A 13268-nucleotide genomic window follows, 5' to 3' on the forward strand; every position below is an offset into this window, starting at 1 on the left:
AGCTCGTGAAAGAAATGTGTGTAAACGTGTCTGTCGTAAAGAAAAAAGCTTCCCACAAGAGAGGGGATCTATTCTTTACCCTTCTCAACGCATCACATTAAAAAATCCCATTAGACATGGGGATGGGACAAATCTGACCATGCATTTGAGGAAATCACTGTCTGAGGACCTGGATGTGTGGATGCATTCATCAGACCGGATTTTGAAATCCATAACTATATATATATATATATATATATATATATATATATATATATATATATATATATATATATATATATATATATATATGTATATGTATATATATATATATATATGTATATGTATGTATATATATATTGTTGCGGATTCGCGCCCGCCGGCGTGCGAACGGCCACGTAACTCGAATCGCGGCACGTCGCCCAACGGACGGACAATCCCGTCATGACCCTCTCGGACTAACGCCGGGAACTAGTCACGGGTGGACCTTTCGGCCTCACCATGATCGTGCCAATCGGCCCCCCGCGTGGGATATGGTTGCTCGCCAAATTCGACCTACCTAAGTACCCACACGGAGGGTAGACTGGGCGATCGCACCTCGCCGCAGGTCGACTTCGGACACGGGCCACTTTAAGCGACCCGTTCCGTACTATCGGGATAACCGAGCGGTGTTATCGTTGGCCTCGACGGTTCGATTAATTATCGGGCGTTTTAGCCCATGACCAACCCTTTACGTGAAGTAAGATGGAGATTCAATAGAGGAAAAGACGAAGCGAAACGGGAAAACAGTTCAACATAAAGCACATTTATTTCGCGATGAACGGAAAGCACACATATACAATTACATCAAAAGCAAATGTAAAAGGAGAAGGAACACAACAATAATGCACAAAAAGCAAATGCAACCATGCAGATCTAACCGACTACCGAGCACACGGCAACACTTATACAGTTTTACTTCACAGATGGCGCCGCCAACACATATACCCAAAGCAAAAGAAAAGGACCACCCTCAAGGATGAGGGGGGCAGGCGGGCCTGGGGCCGAGACCGCGTCGGGCCTACCCGTCTGAGGATGAGCCGCAAAATGGCGCTGGCGCCCCGACTCCGCGGGCCTCGCTGGGACTGCCTGGTATGGGGTGGGAACGGGGCCCCCTTCTCGCACTATCTCAGCGCGGGGGGAAACGGGAGGGGGTTGTTGATGCTCGGGGGAAGGAGGATATCTCCCTGTCTCGGGTCCCGCGACGAGCGTCTCCACCACGACCTCGGTCGCGCCGCCGGCCTCTCCCTCCGCAGCTCCCCGACTCCGACACGAGCACCCCCTCGACCGCCTTCACCGCCGCCACCTCTCCACAGCTCCGTCCAACCGCCTTCTCCGACTCCTCTCTTGACTCGTCCCAACTCTTCACTGACTCCGAACTCTTAACTTCTCCCCTCCGAACTGCTCTGTTTGGCGAGCGCGGCCCCTTATATGCCCCGTGGCCTCGCTCCTTCACCTTCGACCCTTTACCTCCGACCCTTCACCTCTAACTGGCTCCCCATTGGACCGAGGAAAAGTGGGCGTGAATGCTTTTTGATCCATGAATTTGCATATAGCGATATTACTCCAACGCACCTGGAGGCGGGGCCAAATCGCCCCACGCTCGCCGATAGGACGGAACAGAAGTGGGCGTGAGTCGTTTTTGATCCGTTTTCTTCGGAAAGGCCGGCGCTTTTGCACCCCTGCTCGGTGCGCGCCCTGCACGAGTCCAGTATCGGTGCCCACAAGCGGCGTGGGAATGACGGTGATGCGATGGTTGCGAGGGCGAGTTGTGACGGTAAAGGTCGTGGCTGTTGTTGTGAAGCGGCGTTGCGGTTGGTGGTTGTTGTGTGATGGCTGTTGAGACGTGGTTGGTGGTGGTAGTAATGGCGGCTGGTCCAAAATAAAGATAGTAAAAGAAAAACGGCTATCTAGAAGGGTCGCAGCCCGCATGAATGACATTTATTCCCTCTAAACAACGGGTTTGGGCCTAACTACACATATACTCACAGAGATATCTCACCTAAGGGACCTGAATGGTGGTTCGCGAATTTCGTCAACCTCAACACTACCCCCTCCCCTTTTTACAGACTCGTCCCGAGTCGTCAAATTTTCGTGTGCCATCATGTGTCGTTTTCCCCTAGTACATTTTACCTACGGATCCCTGAGTGCGACATTCATGGTATTCGTGTCCCCAAAATAAATAACCTGAGGGCTGAGTAACTACCTGAACAAACCCACTCACATGGACGACTTAAATAAAATTGCCGGCGCTAAGACAAACATGCCGGGGGCGCACTCATATGTACAATACATCTTAACCTTAACTTACAAATTTTACACTAAACCATGGCCCAGGATCACTGAACTCTGCAAAAAGAAAGCAGTTAGCAGGGAGCCAGGCTGCTCGCATGCAGTCTCTGACTCAAACAATGCAGGTGACAGGGAACGTGGCCGGCTGCTCACACGCAGTCCAAGGCCTTCCCTTTTGAACTGAACGCAGTGAACCACAACGGTGCATGGGCTGCACAAACGCAGTCTCCGTGCCAGCTCAAGTGGCACACGCAATGAGCACAACGGATGGATGGATGGACACACGGTGCACGGGCCGCCACTGCAGGCCCGTGTTGTAGCTGCCAACAGGGCAGTTCTTGCAGCTTGCAAACTGTTGCTTTCTGATCCTGGCGCACATGGCAATGAACAGGGGGGGCAAAGCAAAAATTGAACGGGGCTGGTGAACAGGGGCAGTGGGCATGGCATGGCAAAGGCGAGCAGGCAAACACAGCCTGCAGAAGAAGGCCGCTGCAGGCAAACACAGCCGGCAGATGAACTGGCCGGCACAGGCCTTGAAGCACAGCAGCTGCCGATGAAGTGGGCCGGCCTCTGCCTTGCAGCAACGCAGCCAGCAGATGAAGCTGGCCAGCCTTTGCCGTTCAGTGGAGGTTGGTGGAGGGAGTGCGGTGGTGCTGGCCACTCGGAAGGCGGGCTCGGACCTACCCTACGGTCTCCCTCCCAACCTATCGCCTTTGCCTGTCATTGTCTATACCCACTCCCTTAATTTGTCAAACCCCAATTTAGCCCCAACTTTTTTTTTTTTTTTACTTCCCCACTATAAATCGTCCCCTAACCCCCTTTATCGTCTTTGTTCGGCTAACCTATCCTGTCACCTAGCCTACTCCCAACCCCTACGTTCCCTTCCCGGAGGGGAATAAGGGAGAGCTAGAGTCCTGTGCCGAGGCCCAACGAAGCCTCAGGATGGCCTCCCCAGAGTTCAGTGATCTATAACCAAAGTGGGTCCAGCGGCCCACAACGAGAGCGAGGGGATGGATGGTGCGGAGGGGTACACTTCCTAATCTACCCTATCCATTTAACTGTTAAACTACCCCGGGGCTTCCAACAAGCGCCTCTCGCTTAAACTATTGGTTCTAACAACCCAGATTCCCGTCGCCTGTGTTGGTGTCCTCACAATTTCGGGCCTCGCCCCCCAATTTTCTCTCCGTGCCCTCACACGGTCTCATGGCTGGGACACGTGGCTCCCTTTGGCAGGCACGACCCTCTGCCGAATCTCCAGCTAAGGCACCCCCGGGCACTACACTGCCTCCGAGCCTATCAGCTCCCTAAACACCGGGGAGTGCCCCCCATGGCACCTCCCCTGAAACGCACACGTGGCAGGCTGGCTTCCCAGGCCCCTTTCCGAGGGTCACCCGTGCCCACAACACTGCCCACGCGGCTAATGGCGCCCCGGGCCCCCGCACCAAGCAGGCGCACCCGTGCCCACTACGCTATCTCGGCCCCCCATGGGCCCTTGGCCTACTACGGCCGACTAGCCTGGTGCCCGGGGTACCCACTCAGCGATACTCACCTTTCGCCACCACGCTCCCAGCCTGTCAACAGGGCTCCTGCACCCCTCCAAACGGGTTTCGAGCCTACTTCCCCACCAACAACAAAACGACCTCCATTTTGTAAATTTGACTAACCCCCTAACTCACTCTACACTGACCCCGGGGTCCCTTGGGCGGGAGTCACTCCTCCCCCCAATCACTCATCGCACCATGCATTCCCCATTCGCTCCATACACACAGACCCGCTGGCCTCACTCACTCACCAAGCACATGCTTCCACTTCACTCACCAACTCTTCAACACACTCACGCTGAACTCTGCCATCCTTCTAACTACATCCCCTAACTAACTCGTGCTCCCACGTCGTCCCTTAAACTAGTAGCACGTTCCTTTTAACACTACGTAGCTAAGCTACGTCCCCGCTACACACTCACAAGTCTGTCCATGTCCTCAGATGTCCCAAAAATCACTTTCCCAACCTAAATCTGGCTACAATCCCTCTAACTAATCCATTCCACGGGCTCCATGAGGACTTACCCCTGCCCCATGAAGTCGGTCTAGCTAAGCAAACCCTTCCCCCTAACTAGTTTCCATCCTGTGCCCTGGTCAAGGGGGTCTTCCACCCCTTGCCCAGGAATCCTGTGCACCCGAAAGTGAGACTTGCTGTTCTTTTTTTATTTTTATTTTTTAATTGCGCAGCACCACCGCGGTAACTCACAGCTCGCGCACTTTGCACCTGCCCGTGACGTCATGCAGCTGCACGTGTACCTCGTCCCTCCTTGGACGGTACCATCCGGCAGGGATACCCCTCCTGCCGGATTCCAACCCCGCGTGCAGCCATGACGTCACCGTGCGCATAAAAAAAAAACAAGCCCCATGTCTCGAGGGGTTCCCCACGCGAACACATGTGCTTTGCCCGTTGGAGCTTAACACACACGATCGCGTGGAGAACCCGTCCGGTCCAAATCCATAATCCTGCCTAAACTTTGTCCGTCCGCGGGATCGGCAACTCCACCGCGTGCATTTCCGGACCGGGACTTCACTCTCGCAAGCGAGCACGTGGGGGCCTCGTGCGTTGCACAGCACGGACCTCGTGCTCACTGCTGGGTGAACCCGGCACGGTCCCCGAAACAACTACAGCCGCTACTCGGCTTTCTTTCTTCTGTCGCCGTCGTCGTCGCCATTCGACACACGCACTCCCGCGTGTTACGACGCTCACACTCCACACCATTAAACTCACACCGGGAGACGCGGCTGCATGTTCACACATGCCGACCGACATCTCCCTTACATACCGCTCTCTCACACACATGGTCTCCCTTGCACTCGGCCGTTCACTCACGCATGCCATCTCCCTCGCACACGTGGCTCCACTCACTCGCGGCCTTCCACTCACTCGTGCCATTTCCCTCACACAAACCATACCACTCACACACGCGGGGGCACTCGCCCGCGGTGCCTCACTCATACTGGCCGTTTCACTCACACACACGGCCTCTTCCACTTGCGGTGCCCCTTTTACACACGGCGTGCTGGGAAGCACGTACTCCGGCACAATCGCCACCACACCACTCACACACGGGGTTGCTTCCACACACGGGGACGCACTCACACCTTGCACCACACACACAGGGACAACCACACTGGGGATTCGTGTCCCGACAAGGGTCTCCGGGGCCTCTATACCCCCCAAGCTCTCCGTGCACCTGTCCACAGCACCCGTCCCCTCGACCTCGCAAAGCACGACCGAACCCACCTGGTCGTGACTCGCCTCAAGGGGGCATACTCGCTCCCCTCGTTCCTGGAGGAGGCCATCCAGCTGCTCGCACTGGGCCTCCACCCAGTCAGCCAGCTCCCCCTCATGGTCCTCCACTACCTCTGTGTGTGTGTGTGCGTCACTAACCTTGTCCAATTCACCCTCTATCTCCCGTGTCTCTATACATTTTATTCTTTCTGTCGTCTCCTCGTGTCTATTGGTCTCCGCTTCTCTCTGTCGTCTTTCCCTTATCTTTATGTAGGTCAACCTTGCTTTCTCCTTAAGTCGCTCCCGTCCTTCCCTGTTTTTCACTCCTTGCTCTTTCACGATCTCCGCGTACCTCATCCTTGCTTTCCGTATTAATTGTTCTTTTCTCTCCCTCCCAATTACTTTCACCTCGTCTCTTGTCTCCCGAATTATTTTTTCCTTACCCGCCTCCACCGCGGGCCCGACAGCCGTTGCACTCCCTCCCAGCTCGTTCGCTCCCACACGTGGAGTCGCCATTTTAAGCTCCCTGGTCACTGCCTTCATGCCCGCCTGCAGGCTTTGGCCCATGTTCTGCGTCTCACCCCGCAGCTCTTTCATTTCGAGTGCGTTTGTTTCCATTTTCGTCTTCATTTCGTTCATTTGCTTGTTCATGCCTTTTATTTCGTTTTTCATTTCATTTGTGTTTGTATCCATCCTCACTGTCATTGCCGCCAGCATGGCGAATAGCTGGGCCATGTCGGGTGCGCTTGGGTGAGCCGATTCGGCAAGAATCGGGAGGTTTTGGCGGAGGGGGGGGGAGGGGAGGTGTCATACACCCGGCCGCTGCCGCACCTATTTCGGGCTCTGGGCTCAGTTGGGGGAGTTCATGTTCCTGCACAACCATTTCCTGCACGGGGTTTTAATCCTGGACCATGGATCCTACATTACCACACATATACATTTCTAATACCCCCGGCTCCCGCTCGCCTTGAGATGCCATCTTATTTCTCGTAAAGGGTTAATTTAGCTCGCTCGTAATTTGGAGGGAATCGGGGGTCGCTCCTCTCACCCCTGGACCGATTCCCGTGAATTTAGCTGGAGACAGGAGAGCCCGTTTTCCTGTTCTCCGATACCAGTGCCGCGAGGAGGGCGATGAGTTTATATCGCACGACCTGACACCAGCGTTGCGGATTCGCGCCCGCCGGCGTGCGAACGGCCACGTAACTCGAATCGCGGCACGTCGCCCACCGGACGGACAATCCCGTCGTGACCCTCTCGGACTAACGCCGGGAACTAGTCACGGGTGGACCTTTCGGCCTCACCACGATCGTGCCAATCGGCCCCCGCGTGGGATAGGTTGCTCGCCAAATTCGACCTACCTAAGTACCCACACGGAGGGTAGACCGGGCGATCGCACCTCGCCGCAGGTCGACTTCGGACACGGGCCACTTTAAGCGACCCGTTCCGTACTATCGGGATAACCGAGCGGTGTTATCGTCGGCCTCGACGGTTCGATTAATTATCGGGCGTTTTAGCCCATGACCAACCCTTTATGTGAAGTAAGATGGAGATTCAATAGAGGAAAAGACGAAGCGAAACGGGAAAACAGTTCAACATAAAGCACATTTATTTCGCGATGAACGGAAAGCACACATATACAATTACACCAAAAGCAAATGTAAAAGGAGAAGGAACACAACAATAATGCACAAAAAGCAAATGCAACCATGCAGATCTAACCGACGACCGAGCACACGGCAACACTTATACAGTTTTACTTCACAGACGGCGCCGACAACACATATACCCAAAGCAAAAGAAAAGGACCACCCTCAAGGATGAGGGGGGCAGGCGGGCCTGGGGCCGAGACCGCGTCGGGCCTACCTGTCTGATGATGAGCCGCAAAATGGCGCTGGCGCCCCGACTCCGCGGGCCTCGCTGGGACTGCCTGGTATGGGGTGGGAACGGGGCCCCCTTCTCGCACTATCTCAGCGCGGGGGGAAACGGGAGGGGGTTGTTGATGCTCGGGGGAAGGAGGATATCTCCCTGTCTCGGGTCCCGCGACGAGCGTCTCCACCACGACCTCGGTCGCGCCACCGGCCTCTCCCTCCGCAGCTCCCCGACTCCGACACGAGCACCCCCTCGACCGCCTTCGCCGCCGCCACCTCTCCACAGCTCCGTCCAACCACCTTCTCCGACTCCTCTCTTGACTCGTCCCAACTCTTCACTGACTCCGAACTCTTAACTTCTCCCCTCCGAACTGCTCTGTTTGGCGAGCGCGGCCCCTTATATGCCCCGTGGCCTCGCTCCTTCACCTTCGACCCTTTACCTCCGACCCTTCACCTCTAACTGGCTCCCCATTGGACCGAGGGAAAGTGGGCGTGAATTCTTTTTGATCCATGAATTTGCATATAGCGATATTACTCCAACGCACCTGGAGGCGGGGCCAAATCGCCCCACGCTCGCCGATAGGACGGAACAGAAGTGGGCGTGAGTCGTTTTTGATCCGTTTTCTTCGGAAAGGCCGGCGCTTTTGCACCCCTGCTCGGTGCGCGCCCTGCACGAGTCCAGTATCGGTGCCCACAAGCGGCGTGGGAATGACGGTGATGCGATGGTTGCGAGGGCGAGTTGTGACGGTAAAGGTCGTGGCTGTTGTTGTGAAGCGGCGTTGCGGTTGGTGGTTGTTGTGTGATGGCTGTTGAGACGTGGTTGGTGGTGGTAGTAATGGCGGCTGGTCCAAAATAAAGATAGTAAAAGAAAAACGGCTATCTAGAAGGGTCGCAGCCCGCATGAATGACATTTATTCCCTCTAAACAACGGGTTTGGGCCTAACTACACATATACTTACAGAGATATCTCACCTAAGGGACCCGAATGGTGGTTTGCGAATTTCGTCAACCACAACAATATATATATATATATATATATATATATATATATATATATATATATATATATATATATATATATATATATATATATATATTGTTGCAGAAATGGCCCTTAGTAGGCTACTAAATATAGGATTAGCTCAGATCCCCCATTAAATGCATGTTTAGCTAGGCTGTTCGGTAAAATGGACGTGACATGTGTGTCGGGAGATGTCACAGGCTGTTAGTTTGTACAGCGGTGGTGTGCCGAGGGCTTCTTCTTCTTCCTTCCCCTCTCCGGACGAGGCCCCGCCCAGTCAGCTGAGACGGAGTGGCCAAAAAGAGGAGGTAAAACTAAGGGGAGGAGTTTTGTCGGCTTTGTAAAGGGGAGGAGCCAGTGGCTTGGAGGCGAGCAGAAGAAGAAAAGACAGTGGTGATTCTGCAGAGAAGTACAAAAACTGCAGTCGGGTTTTCGAGGCGAGCGAACGGAGACCTCTTGGAGTGGTTCCGTTTGGGGGAACAGTCGGCTTTGAGGCCACGAGCGCTAAAATGAGGAAGTAGAAACGAGAGAAGTACAAAAACTGTAGTTGGTTTCGTGGCATGCGCAGGCTTCGAGGCGAGAAGAAAAGGAAAGCGAGTGGTGATTCTGCCAGGAGAGAAAACCGAACCTGGGGTTTTCGGCAGTAATCTGCTTCGAGAGGACCTGGCTGCTGTGTGAGTCTGGAGTCGGCTTCGAGAGGAGGAGATCGACAGGTTCAACCTGCGTCTAACGACGGATCCTCTGACTGTCCCAACTCACCTCACGGCTCGACGACGTTTTGGAATCCCATGGACCCAGCCTGCCGGAGCGCGGCACCCCGATTTGGCCTTGTCTGGTGAACAGGCCAGGCCTGGACTTGTATGCTGGACCTTGAGAGAAATCAGCTGAAACTCATCGTCGATCTGACGGTCTGATGCAGTCGACCTCGCGGGGTTTGAACGCACCGAGGCTGCATGCGCGGGCGCTGCCGGGAGCAAGAGTACGACGCCTCCATTTCGCCACGTGGCGTGTTCCAGCTTAGGGCTCGAATCCGTGGACATCGGCTTGTTACGAGCGATATTCGTGCTTTTGACACTTTCCTCTCGTCCATTAAACATCACCAAGTACTGTTGTAGAGTTTACGTTTTGTATCCTACTGTCGTTTCCTGCCTTTTTCTCGGCAGTTGTCAGCGGGGAAGGGTATCCCCACCGGATTGTTACTGACACTGGCGCGCAATTCACGTCCACTGCCTTCTCTCAGTTCTTGCAGGAGAGAGAGCGAGAGATACAGCAAATTCGTTCCAGCATCTACTAGCTAACTGTGGTAAGGTTTAACAAGGTACTGAAGGAGATCATGCAGAATGAGAATGGAAATCTTGGAAACCTGCATTAATGAATTTCTCCAGAATTATTGGGCAACACCACATGCCACGACCGGTATATCGCCATTGAAGTTGCTTCACAAAAGGAAGATGTGCACCAAGCTGAACGTCTGTACGGTTGTCAGTGATTCTGAACTGCAGCTGAACGTGAGGGCCACTGTTATCAAAAGACAGACACAAAGCAAAGAGTACACTGATAGAAGAAGGGGAGCAAAGATTCTGACATTTAAACCAGGGGATTGTATGAGAGTAAAGGTTATGATTTGTAGGTGAAACACAATGTGCCCATGTGGCAAATGGTACTTGTGGGTTCCAAATATGATCTAGCCTCACCACTCACAGTTCGAAGTGCATCATTAGCCAGTATATAAGCTGAAAGGCTTCAGTCACTTCATAGATTAAACAGTGATATGCTGCTCTGATGAGTCCTGATAAGGGTGAAACTGGTTGGGAGTTTTGCTTTTTATTTGCTTTTTATTTGCTTTTTATTTGCTTTTTATTTGCTTCTTATTTGCTTCATGGCAGCATTTCACTTTGACATTCTTGCACCGCAAGAGGCCGCTCTGGGTTTTCAGTCACGATGTCATCATGATGGTATCATCAAGGCGTTTGTCCTAGTTGAAGAATTTCAATAATCACATTTGTACAACTCTCGACTGCTTGAAAACAATTGCAATGCTTCCTGTTTGTGATTGGTGGGTGAATCACAATGTGTCAATGTGGCAGATGGCACTTCTGGGTTCCAAATATGATCTGGCCTCACCAATCACTGTTTGAGTTGCATCATGAGCATATATATATATATATATTGTTGCGGTCTTCGCGCCCGCCGGCGTGCGAACGGCCACGTAACTCGAATCGCGGCACGTCGCCCACCGGACGGACAATCCAGTCGTGACCCTCTCGGACTAACGCCGGGAACCAGTCACGGGTGGACCTTTCGGTCTCACCGCGATCGAGCCAATCAGCCCCCGCGTGGGATAGGGTTGCTCGCCAAATTCGAACTACCTAAGTACCCACGCGGAGGGTAGACCGGGCGATCGCACCTCGCCGCAGGTCGACTTCGGACACGGGCCACTTAAGCGACCCGTTCCGTACTATCAGAATAACCGAGCGGTGTTATCGTCGACCTCGACGGTTCGATTAATTATCGGGCGTACTCAGCCCACTACCAACCCTTTACGTGAAGCAAGATGGGGGTTCAATGGGGAAAAAGACGAAGCGAAGCGGGAAACAGTTCAACAATAAAGCACATTTATTCGCGACGAACGGAAAGCACACAAATACAATTCCACCAAATGCACACAAAAAAGAAAACACAATTCCATTTACATAAAAAGCAAACATAAAAGTGAAAACACAGTGCAGAGCTAATACCGACTACCGAGCACACGGCAACACTTATACAATTCTACTTTACAGACGGCGCCGACAACACATACCCAAAACCAAGGAAAAGAAATACCCTCAAGAATGAGGTAGGCCTGGGGCCGAGACCTGGTCGGGCCTACCCGTCTGGTGATGAGACGCGGAGCGGCGATGGCCCCGCAACCCGCGGGCCTCGTGGACAGTGCCTGGCAGGGGGTGGGAACGGGGCCCCCTTGGTCGCACTATCTCAGCGGGGGGGGAAACAGGAGGGGGGTTGCTGATGCTCGGGGTATAGAGGATCTTTATTATGTGCGCGACGAGCGTCTCCACCTCGGCCAGGTCGCGCTGCCGGCCTCCCAGGGGTGCAGCTCCCTGCACGACGCGAGCACCCCCTCGTCCGCCCTCGCCGCCTCTCCACAGCTCGTCCCCTCCGTTCCGACTTCAACGCACACGACGAGCAGCTCCACCGCCCGCGAAGTCTTGACTCTCTGTTCCGACTCCTTCGCCTCGTTCCGACTCCTTCGCCTCCGTTCTGCTGACTCTTTCTCGTTCCCGTTCTGCTGACTCTCTTCTGACTCCTTTGCGACTCCCTTCTTCCTCGTTCCGACTTTTACGACTTCTTTGACTGACGAACACCGTCCTTTTATCCCCCCGTAACTTCGCCTTTGACCCCCTCCCTTTGACCTTTCAACTCGCTCCCCATTGGCCCGAGAAAAAGTGGGCGTGAAGGCTTTTTGATCCACAAATTTGCATATATCGATCGCCCTGGGGGCGGGGCCAATTCGCCCCTCGCTCACCGATTGGACGGCAAAAAGTGGGCGTGTGTCGTTTTGGATCCGTTTTTGAAGCAGAAAATCCGTGATTTTGTACACGCTGTTCAACGTGCGCCCTACACGAGTCCAGCATCGGTGCCCATGAGTGGCGCGAGATGACGGTGATGCGATGGTGGCGAGTTGTGACGGTAAAGGTCGTGGCGGTTGTGGTGAAGCGGTGGTTGTGGTTGGTGGTTGTTGTTGTGGTTGTGATGGTGGCGATTGGTCCAAAATAAAGATAGTAAAAGAAAAACGGCTATCCTGAAGAGTCGCAGCACGTATAAATGACATGTATTCCCACTAGACAACGGGTTTGGGCCTAACTACACATGCACTTACCGAGATACCTCACCTAAGGGACCTGAATGGTGGTTTGCGAATCTGGTAACCACAACAATATATATAGATTATAGATATATACTTGTGTTTTTTTTTAAGATGAAGAAGGCACTTCTAACTCAAAGTAAACTAGATATACTCCACTAATTTGATCAATAAGCAAGAGCAGACCCGGTCTCAGGCGACGTTTCACCCCTTTCACAGCCTCACAGAAGCAACGTCACATCATCACGTCTTAGATTGAACTTAGTTAATGAATTTGAGTGGCAGTAACAAAATTGCAAGTGTTTACAGTGGCAGGCAAACAGGTATTCACAAGGAGAATAAAATAAAATAAAATGAAATGACATACATGCACAACAATTACAGCACCTCCACATCCCCCTTATCTCCTACGCGACAGACCCGCCCTTGGAATCTTATCAATAACAACACTCCACAGTACACAATATGTCAGCATCATGCATCTGATGTGGAAGGGAGAGATGGTGATTGGCAAAGAATGATGGGATGAATGATTGGCGATGAAGAGAAGATTGGATAGAAAGAAATCATTGGGAATAGGACAAACCCCCTTGCATAACTTACACTGGTTGACTCTGGCTCCAACGTCCTGACTGAAACCGAAGGTGTGCAAGGACAGAAGGTGAAGAGATAAGAAAACGAAAGTATGGAGACGGAAGATGCAGCAAAGAATGGATGACTAAGACGAATGGTGTAACAATAAATTAATGGCAAAGAACGAAGGAGAGTGAAAGAAAGAAACGCGAGCAAACAAAGCGAAGCGAAAGGAACGACAGAGAGGGAAAGATGAGAGGACCGTCCCATCCGTGTGATCAATAACAATCGAGCTCCCAACAGAGTCCGTAACCCTATCAAGCTTTGATCGAATTTCTCCGGTCCTCTCAGCCTTTTT

The 13268-nt window shown here is 52.9% G+C and overlaps 1 protein-coding gene across 2 annotated transcripts in view; it reads right to left on the reverse strand.

Moving 5' to 3' along the window:
* The window catches only part of LOC147013116 (mitochondrial adenyl nucleotide antiporter SLC25A24-B-like), a 70779-nt gene extending 57698 nt beyond the window's left edge, over positions 1–13081 (reverse strand). The window contains exon 1 of one of the 2 annotated variants that reach the window (XM_085854712.1): positions 12941–13081. The gene's annotated coding sequence lies outside the window, so the exon portion shown is untranslated. The remainder of the gene's footprint in view (positions 1–12940) is intronic. The other variant, XM_085854716.1, reaches the window with a different exon arrangement.
* Positions 13082–13268: the final 187 nt, after the last annotated feature.

The sequence above is a fragment of the Eptatretus burgeri genome, chromosome 14, assembly GCF_056783735.1.
Source record: "Eptatretus burgeri isolate ZD-2024b chromosome 14, Ebu_testis_v1, whole genome shotgun sequence".
Classification (NCBI taxonomy): domain Eukaryota; kingdom Metazoa; phylum Chordata; class Myxini; order Myxiniformes; family Myxinidae; genus Eptatretus; species Eptatretus burgeri.